The sequence below is a fragment of the Macaca nemestrina genome, chromosome 10 (assembly GCF_043159975.1).
Source record: "Macaca nemestrina isolate mMacNem1 chromosome 10, mMacNem.hap1, whole genome shotgun sequence".
Taxonomy (NCBI): domain Eukaryota; kingdom Metazoa; phylum Chordata; class Mammalia; order Primates; family Cercopithecidae; genus Macaca; species Macaca nemestrina.
The window spans coordinates 67721482-67731261 of NC_092134.1; positions in this window are offsets into that span (position 1 = coordinate 67721482).

Genomic DNA, 9780 nt, shown 5'->3' on the forward strand with positions numbered 1-9780 from the left:
AGGTATATCTGAAGTCTATAGCTGAGTATCAACCCCCACTGGCCTCAAAGTCCAGTGGTTCTGGGGAGAATCCCTGGGAAGTGGGCTAGACAGGAAGCAGAGCTACCTCTCACTTCCACAAGTTGTAATAGCCTTCTAGATCATGTCTGTGGTCAATGACTGGCCAGAACTGGCCAGCCTCCAACAGGCTTGTTTAGACTACTTGATGAGTTGACACAAGCAACGACTCTTTCCAGTGCTATTAGTGTCTGAACATTAACAAGCAATAGTGTTCAGTGAGACTATTAAAGAGAAAAGGCATTTTAATCTTTGTTTTGGAAGTGAGCCCTCCAAACAAACCCGTGGTAAGGGAGCCCTTGTGAGCCAGTTTCTGGATGGCAGCAGAGGGTGGCAGGGCTTGGGCTGAGTCATCATAGGGATACTCTGCTCATAGCCAGAATAACTGGGAGGGACAGCAGGGAAGGGACACCCCTATGCCATACCCTTAGAGAAAGAAAATGCTAAGTACACCATGTGATGAATTTTTAGCACTCTGTCAGCAATACTATACATTTAAATTCCAAGCAAATGGTTTGCAAAGGACTCCCTTACCTTCACTAACTGCAAAGTAAACAAATCTCCAGGAGAGAGGGTTTCTCACCTTACAAAAGGTCCATTGGAATTTGGAGACTGCAGGATGGTCTGGCAGAATTTAGAATTATGGTTCTGGGAACTGGTGTGGTTCCCAGGTATGTCACTCTGTCAATGACAATCTCAACGGAAAGTGTAGAGACGGTGGCAAGAATGTGACACATGAGGCTGGATCTGTCATCAAGAGTTACCATTCCAAGCAGAAACAAAGGCAAGTGGTTCACACACAAAGGAGAAATGTGTGCTCGTCATTGTTTCTCTTCTCTTGTTTTGTTTTTGTCAACAAACATGAAAACAGATGATTATAATACTTACAGTATAGAAAGGTCTTAGAAATCTTTTGCTTGAAGAGCCATCTCTTTTACATATTATTAAGTTGTAGTTGGGGGTGGGAGTCAGATAATGAAGGCTTCAATCATAGTTTTCAACATATAGCAATAACTGTCTAAGTTTTTTCCCTGAAGATTTATAAACCAGACTGAGGAAAGTTGAATCTCTCAGCATTCATGAGTATGAATCGAGAATAGTTGGTAGGGCCGAGTTACCAAATCAAGTACATACTGAGTTTATGGAGTATGCAACTGTGTTTATTTTAATCATTCTTCTGCACTGTTTGCAAAAAGCAAGAAATTTTTGAATGTTCCACAAAATCTGTTTTCTTCTAACTATTCAGCTAACTGGGTCCATCATTTATTTGATTTACATAGCAGAGGCTGAAATGAAAAGCAAAGTTTTAACTACAGTCTATCACTCGTATTTAATAAAAAGGTTTTAAAATGGGAGTGAGTGACAAATAAGTAAAACTATCATATAGTCAAGTTAAAGAGGAAGAGAAATTGGACCTGCCTGTCCTTTCATCCTCCCCATCTATTACTGAGAAAGATATAAATAGTGGATTGTGAAAGCCCAAATAGTAATGTTACAGAGATTTCTGATCTTGGAGAACAAAAAAGAGGAAGAAATGGTTGCATCCTCAATTATATTAGTGAATACAACTGGTGACGGCAAGCCTGTTGCAAATATTTCTATTTTGACATTAGGAATAATAGAAGAGATACCTGGTGTCTGTTTTTCTATTTTCAAGATGAGGAAGTGGATATGTGATGACTTAAAGTTATCAAAAAGGTAGTCATAGCTGCTTTTTGCTTTACTTATCTGCATTTCTCAGGCATTCAGATTCTAGAAAGTTGGCAATTATTATTGTAATTACCTCTATCTCATTCCCAGTTTAGAACTAGAACTTTAAGCCACCAGCCTGCTATTTAAGTCATGTGTTTATCGCTGTGGTAGGTTGAATAATAACCCCCAACAAATGACCTGGGTCTTGATTCCTGGAACCTGTGAAAGTTACCTTATATGATAAAAAGGACTTTGCAGATGGGATTAAGTTTAGTTTCTTGATATGGGGAGGTTATCCTGGATTATCCTGATGGGCCCTAAATGCAATCATAGATATTCTTTTAAAAGGGAGATTTGGCCGGGCACAGTGGCTCACACCTGTAATCCCAGTCCTTTGGGAGGCGAGGTGGGTGGATCACCTGAGGTCAGGAGTTTTAGACCAGCCTGGCCAACATGATAAAACCCTGTCCCTACTAAAAATACAAAAAAACAAAACCAAAACAAAAAAACAAAAAAAAATAGCCAGGCATGGTGGTGCATGCCTGTAATTCCAGCTACTAGCGAGGCTGAGGCAGAAGAATTGATTGAACCTGGGAGGCCGAGGTTGCAGTGATCTAAGATTGTGCCACTACACCCCAGCCTGTGTGACAGAGCAAGACTCCATTAAAAAAAAGAAAAAAAAAAAAAAGAAAGGCGGGGGGAGATTTAACAAGAGACAGAAGAAAAGGCAATGAAACAAGATGCTATGTTGCTGGCTCTGAAGATGGAGGAAAAGGTCATGAGCCAAGGAAAGCAAGGAGAGCAACTCCCGCAGCTGGAACAGGCCGGCAGACGGTTCCTCCCTCCCGCCTCCAGAAGGCGTGCAGTCCCGCTGACATCTTGGCTTAAACCTGGTCAAAGCATTTTGGACTTCTGGCCTCCAGAACTGTACAAAAATAAATTTCTGATGTTTTAAGTGACCCAATTTGTGAGAATTTGTTACAGCAGCCACAGGAAACTAATATAATTCGCTTTCTTTTGACTGGCTTGGCATCACTCATAAAACTAAGTTTTCTTTTTTTCTTAGAGATATGTATATATGAGAAATCTGGACTTCATAAGAAGTTATGTCATAACACAGCACATTAAATTGAGACACTCTGTTCCTTTTAAATCAGCCATATTTGGAAGGAGATGGCTCAACTATTTTTTGGCTGGCAATTTGTAGTTTGTATCACATAAATCAAAAAGGATATATGATATAGTTTGGATGTGTGTCCCCACCCAAATTTCATAATGAAATGTAATTTCCAATGTTGGAGGTGGGACATGGTGGGAGGTGATGTGGTCATAAGGGAGATCCCTCATGAATGGTTTAACACCATCTCCCTTGGTACCCTTTGTCTAGTGAGTGAGTTCTGTGAGATCTGGTTGTTTAGAAGTGTGTAGCACCTCCTTGGTCTTGCTCTTGCTCTTGCTCCTGCCTCCATTTGCTCTCCCTTTGCTTTCCACCATGATTGGAAGCTTCTGAGGCCTCTCCAGAAGCAGATGCCACTATGCTTCCAATACAACCTGCAGAACCATGAGCCAATTAAACCTTTTTCCTTTATAATTACCCAGTCTCAGGTATTTCCTTATAGCAATGTGAGAATGGACTAATGCAATATATTTAAAAGATTAGTATATTTTTGACATAATTTTTGTTACTCAATATTTTAAATGTGCCAGTTTGGAGGCTGGGCACAGTGGCTCACACCTGTAATCCCAGCACTTTGCGAAGCTAGGGTAGCCAGATCACTTAGGCCCAGAAGTTCAAGGCCAGCCTAAGCAACGTGGGGAAAGTCTGGGTCTACAAAAGATACAAAATTTAGCCAGGAGCAGTGGCATGAGCCTGTAGTCCCAGCTACTGGGCAGGCTGAGGTGGGAGGATCGCTTGAGCCTGGGAGGTGGAGGTTGCAGTGAGCTGAGATGGCGCTATTGACTCCAGCCTGGGTAACAGAGTGAGACTGTGTCTCATATAAATAAGTACATGCATACATACATACTAATTTCCAGCTTAAACTGATTGTTCTTTTAAAACAAGTTGGTCTTTCTAGAATACTTTTCCCCACTTCCACCCAAGAAATTAAATGAAGTAGTGGTGGCAATATATATTTAAAAAAATGTTTGTCCTTTAAGCCGTTTTCAAAAGTCTCTAGAGGCCGGACATGGTGGTTCACATCTGTTATCCTAGCCCTTTGGGAGGTTGAGGTGGAGGATTCCTTGAGACCAGGAGTCCAAGGCCAGCCTGGGCAACATAGCATAACCCCATCTCTACAAAATAATTTTAAAAATTAGCCGGGTGTGGTGGTGCACACCTATAGTTGGGAGGCAGAGGCAGAAGGATTGCTTGAGCCCAACAGGAGTTTGAGGCTGCAGTGTGTTATGATTGCACCACTACACCCAGTCTGGGTGACAAAGAGAGACCCTATCTCTTAAAAAAAATTCCTTTGAGATGGTTGCATTGTAAACATCTGAAATTGCATAGGACCTTTAGGGATATAACTGGTGAGGAAGTGATCCTTGACAGAAGCATTGTAGAAAGATGAGACCATTGATGTACACGTCTAATTACCAAGCCTGTTTTGGAGTATAGACCCTCTCCCTGACACACTAATATTTAGGTATGATGCCTTTATGAAAATACTTTCCCTCCCCTCTACTATACTCACTTCCCAAATTGCAAAACACAGAAGTGGAGATTGTTGAAGGAAAGAGAGCACATCCTACTCACACACCAATTTCAGGGAAAAGGATTCGATGCTCCAAATGCATGATATGTTTGTTGTCTGGTCTTAGTAGCAGAAGACAGACCAAAACCCAAGTCTCCTGACACCCATTCCAGCACCTTTCCCACTCGTTAATGGGTATTTTCCCCCTTCCTAATCTTCAACAGAGCTTATTTTACTTCAGAGGGGAAATTAGATTGTAAGTATCTTTTAGAACCACAGGCTTTTAAAAAAGAAACTTAGAGACAATCTACTGAAGTTTCCCAGTTTCCTGAGCCAGGAAAGTTGCTCAGCTTCACACAGGTCACCAATGGCGGCAACGAGCTTGGATGACACGTCTCTGTCTCTCATTTTCCTACATGTGATAACCTCTCAGGTTCATTTCTTTTCCTCATTCCTCTCTCTTCCAATGATCCGAGGCAAACTTCAATGCCTAAAATTGAGCCTCTTGCTCTATAATCTTCTGTCAGGCTCTTCTGCCCTCCTAACAGGACAGTCTAATTCCCCTGGCCCCCATCCTGTTCGGAGAGTAGTGAAGTAGGGATTGCTCATTCTTCTAGGAGTCTCTTCCCTCTGAGAAGAAATAAGATCTTGAATACACCAGAGGGTTCTTCACCAGGGATTCAGGGGTAGAGATACAATACAGTTTTCCTATAATTCGTGGGAACTGTACGTGCATTAGTTGTTTGGAACTTTTAACATCAATTTCCCAAGAGCCCTCCAGCTATCTATGGGCCTCTGTGCACAGTGGCTTGGAAAGGCTAATGCAATTACCTCATGGCTACGCTCTCTGAATTATTTCTCTGTGAAGCTCTCTCTCTCTCTTCGAGACTGAAAACCATCTGAAGTCCTAAATTATGCCTTCACTGCTTATCAGATTTTCATCTCATATGATCTTATTACCTCATCCAACACACATTAATTGTACCCACAATGCCAGACAGTATGCCAGCTACCAGAGAGACAGTGTTAAATGAAGCAGACATGGCTCTTGCCCTCATGGAGCTTACCATCTTTTCTTCTTATCAAATTTAACTTCCTTATCACCACTAGTTAGCAAATATCCAGTGTTATGAATGTAGATTTTCTTTCTATCCAAAGACACACCAGCTTCTAAATAAACTGGTAAAATAATTCATGTTCTCTACATACAAAGAGTTGCTGAGTTTGTTGAGCTTGGAATCTCATATACAGAGAGCATTATGTCTTTTTCTTCCTTATTAAATGTATAATTATTCTTAGCCTCTCTATCCTATAGCCACCTTGCTACTAGTTCATCCTTATAGTTACCTCCCAAATAATCCTTCAGCTAAGTGCATTTCAAAGCCCAAGGATAAAACTCTTGGGAGTGTTTTATGCATGGGTACTCTCCTGCTGTGTCCGACTTGGTCAGGAGTTTATGAGGATGGGTCTATGAGATTTCAAGACAAGCAAGATAGGAAATGAGAGAACTGCATAATTTTCCTTATTTGGTTTGCTGCAGAATGCTATGTCATCAAGTCAGCGTAACAATGGACATTTATTGAACACCTCCTTTGCAGCAGATACCGTGCTGAACACAGGATTTCAGGAGACGTAGACTTCATGTCCACAAGAAGCTCAGAGACCATGAATTTAACCAGTCCTTGCCAGATAATATGATTTCGTTCCTCTTAGTTAGCATAATTCAAGTGGATGATAAATTATATCACACGCACGTGTGAAACTGTAAGCAATTGTTTTTTTTTTATGTTTGGTAGATTGCAAGAAGGCCCACATTGGCAAGGTCCAAATTTTGGCAGCTGGTTATCCAGCTTATTGCTACGTCATTTGTTGTTTCTTCTCTTGGTGATAAGTGCTGCTCAGGACCGATGATCATCTGTGCTTTTCTGCTATGTTCATTGGTAGTAATTGAATAAATGAACATGATATGGAGGGAAAAGGATTGGTTTTAGGGGTCAGAGGATCTATGTTATAATCTCAGCTCTGCTACTTCCTAGCTGTGTAACTTTATGCACATTTTAAAATTTCTTACTATCTTCATCTGTAAAAATGGACATAAGTATATCTCTTCATAGTGCTTTTTAAAAAAGGATCAAATAGAATAACACATGAGAAGCATCTTGACCTAAACCTGGGCACCATTGCCCTAGGCAGAACATAATAGTGCTCTTTTGGAATTAGGTCACCACCATAGACTGAGATTCTTTAGAGAGAGTTGATATTTGAGTTTGTGGACACTGATAGGGCTGTGATTGGTTTTTATGACTGGGATCATTTTGATTAACTGGTGCTTACACTAGACCAATGGTAAAAATATTTTGAATTTCACTCTTGCCTTGCAGGAAACTCTTTTCAGGGTAAAAGTTGTTAGTGTGTTACATCTAGGGCAGTTGAAACAACCCTATGTAATCCAATGCTTCTGCTGGGTGCAGTGGCTCACGCTTGTAATCCCAGCATATTAGGAGGCTCAAGTGGGTGAATAATGAGGTCAGGAGTTCGAGACCAGCCTGACCAACATGGTGAAAACCCGTTTCTACTAAAAATGCAAAAAAAAAAAAAAAAAAAAAAATTAGATGGGCCTGTGGTGGTGTGCGGCTGTAATCCTAGCTACTCGGGAGGTTGAGGCAGGAGAATCTCTTGAACCCAGGAGGTGGAGATTGCATCATTGCACTCCAGCCTGGGTGACAGAGCAAGACTCTCTCTCAAAAACAAAACAAAACAAAAACAAAAACATCCAATGCTTCCCTTTTACAACAATACCTTTGATTATCCTTAAATATAATTCATAGATAATGCAACCTACTTACATATAACACCTAACTGTTATATAAAGGCCAACTAAGGAAAAGTAATTTATAATAAAAATCATACATGCCTCAATATGTAAATACATGGGCGTCAAGACACTGAAAGACATAATAAAGTGATTATAAGCTTGCACTTATTTATAATGAATAAATGGGAGTTAAGGTCTGCAGTCATTCTGCAAAAGATGTTGGGAAAATTCAAGAGGAGAAGTACAAACTGGTATTAGAATAAAAACTAGCGTGGGGATAAGTAATGACAGGCTATACATTTTTGTATATAATAATATAAGAGGAAACTCATTTTAAGTATATGAAAATGTCGGCTGGGCGCGGTGGCTCATGCCTGTAATCCCAGCACTTTGAGAGGCTGAGGCGGGTGGATCACGAGGTCAGGAGTTCAAGATCAGCCTGGCCAAGATGGTGAAACCCTGTCTCTACTAAAAACACAAAAATTAGCCAGGTGTGGTAGTGGGCATTTGTAATCCCAGCTACTTGGAAGGCTGTGGCAGAGAATTGCTTGAACCTGAGAGGTGGAGTTTGCAGTGAGCTGAGATCACGCCACTGCACTCCAGCCTGGGTGACAGAACGAGACTCTGTCTCAAAAAAAAAAAAAAAGAAAAGAAAGAAAATGTCAAGAAGAAATCGAGTCAAAGTGTAGAAAATGAAGTCCAATATTCTTGTAAATGAACTGTTTTCTTAAAGTTTTATCTTATTTTTAATTGACACATAATGGTTGTACATATTTATGAGGTAAAATGGATGTTTTAATACATGTATACATTGTGTAATGATCAAAATTATGGTAATTAGCAAATCCATTACCTCAAACACTTACTATTTCTCTGTGGTGAGAACATTCAGAATCCTTGCTTCTAGCTATTTTGAAATGCACAATAAGACATTATTGCTAGCTATAGTCACCCTACTGTGCAATAGAACACCAGAACTTATTCCTCCTATTTAATTGTAGCTTTGTACTTATTGATAAACCTCTCTGTCTTCCTTCTGTTCCTACCCTTCCCAAACTCTAAGAACTGCTATTCTGTTCTCTATTTCTATGAGATCAACTTTTTAAGATTCCACGTATGAGTGAGATTATGCAGTATTTGTCTTTCTGTGTCTGGTTTTTTTCACTTAACATGATGTCCTCCAGATTCATCCATGTTGTCACAAACGACAGGATTTCATTCTTTTTTATGGCTGAATAGTATTCCAGTGTGTATACATACCACATTTTCTTTATTCATTCATCCATTGATGGACACTAAAAAGGATTCCATAACTTGGCTACTGTTAATAGTGCTGCAATTAACATGGAAGTACAGATATCTCTTCAACATATTGATTTCCTTTCCTTTGGATATATATCCAGTAGTGGGATTTCCGGATCATATGGTAGGTCTATTTTTAGTTTTTTGAGGAACCTGTGTACTGTTTTCTATAATGGTTATATTAATTTACATTCCTACCAACAGGGTATAAGAATTCCCTTTTCTTCACATCCTTGTCAACACTTGTTATCTTTTGTCTTTGACAATAGTCATTCTAACTAGAGTGAGGTGATATCTCCCTGTAGGTTTGATTTGCATTTCCATGATAAATGGTGATGTTGAGCATTTTTTCGTATACCCATTGGCCATTTGTATGCTTTCTTTTCAGAAATGACTATTCAGATATTTTGCCCATTTTTTATCAGGTTTTTTGGGGTTCTCTCTCTCTCTTTTTTTCTTTTCTTTTCTTTTTTTTTTTTTTTTTTTTTGCTATTGAATTATTTGAGTTTGCTGGGCCCTGCTTATAAGTGTAATGTCAAAACAATTCCCAATGTTACGACAGGGATTAGGATAAGGACTAAATATCAAAGAAAATTCTATCTTCTATATGGTAAGCTGTTAGATGGTAAGCTGTATATGGTAAGAAGATAGAATTCCTTACAATTCATTCTCTGTTATTTTAAAAGTCCTTGGACACTGTATCTTTTGACAGGCAATGAGAAATAGAAGGTAGTTTGGGAAAAGAAATTGTTGTTAAAGAGTTTGTAGAAAAGTTGTGTGGTATACCATAAGATTAAAAATAGCAGAGCAACCCTCAAAATTGGCAAACACTTTCAAAGTGTAATTTTCACAATCACATCACAGATTTCTTATTATTCTGCCTCAAAATTTTTGATTATAAAATATTATAATCAGCATTATTAATAAATTTCCATTTGATTTCTGTGTTTTATATGTGTTTGCTAGTATGATAATATTTCATGCTAAGTCCATTAAAAGAAGTCTCAGATCTTTTTTTTTTTTTTGAGACAGAGTCTTGCTCTGTCGCCCAAGCTGGAGTGCAGTGGCGTGATCTCAGCTCATTGCACGCTCCGCCTCCCGGGTTCACGCCATTTTCCTGCCTTAGCCTCCCAAGTAGCTGGGACTACAGGCGCTCGCCACCATGCCCGGCTAATTTTTTGTATTTTTAGTAGAGATGGGGTTTCACCGTGTTAGCCAGGATGG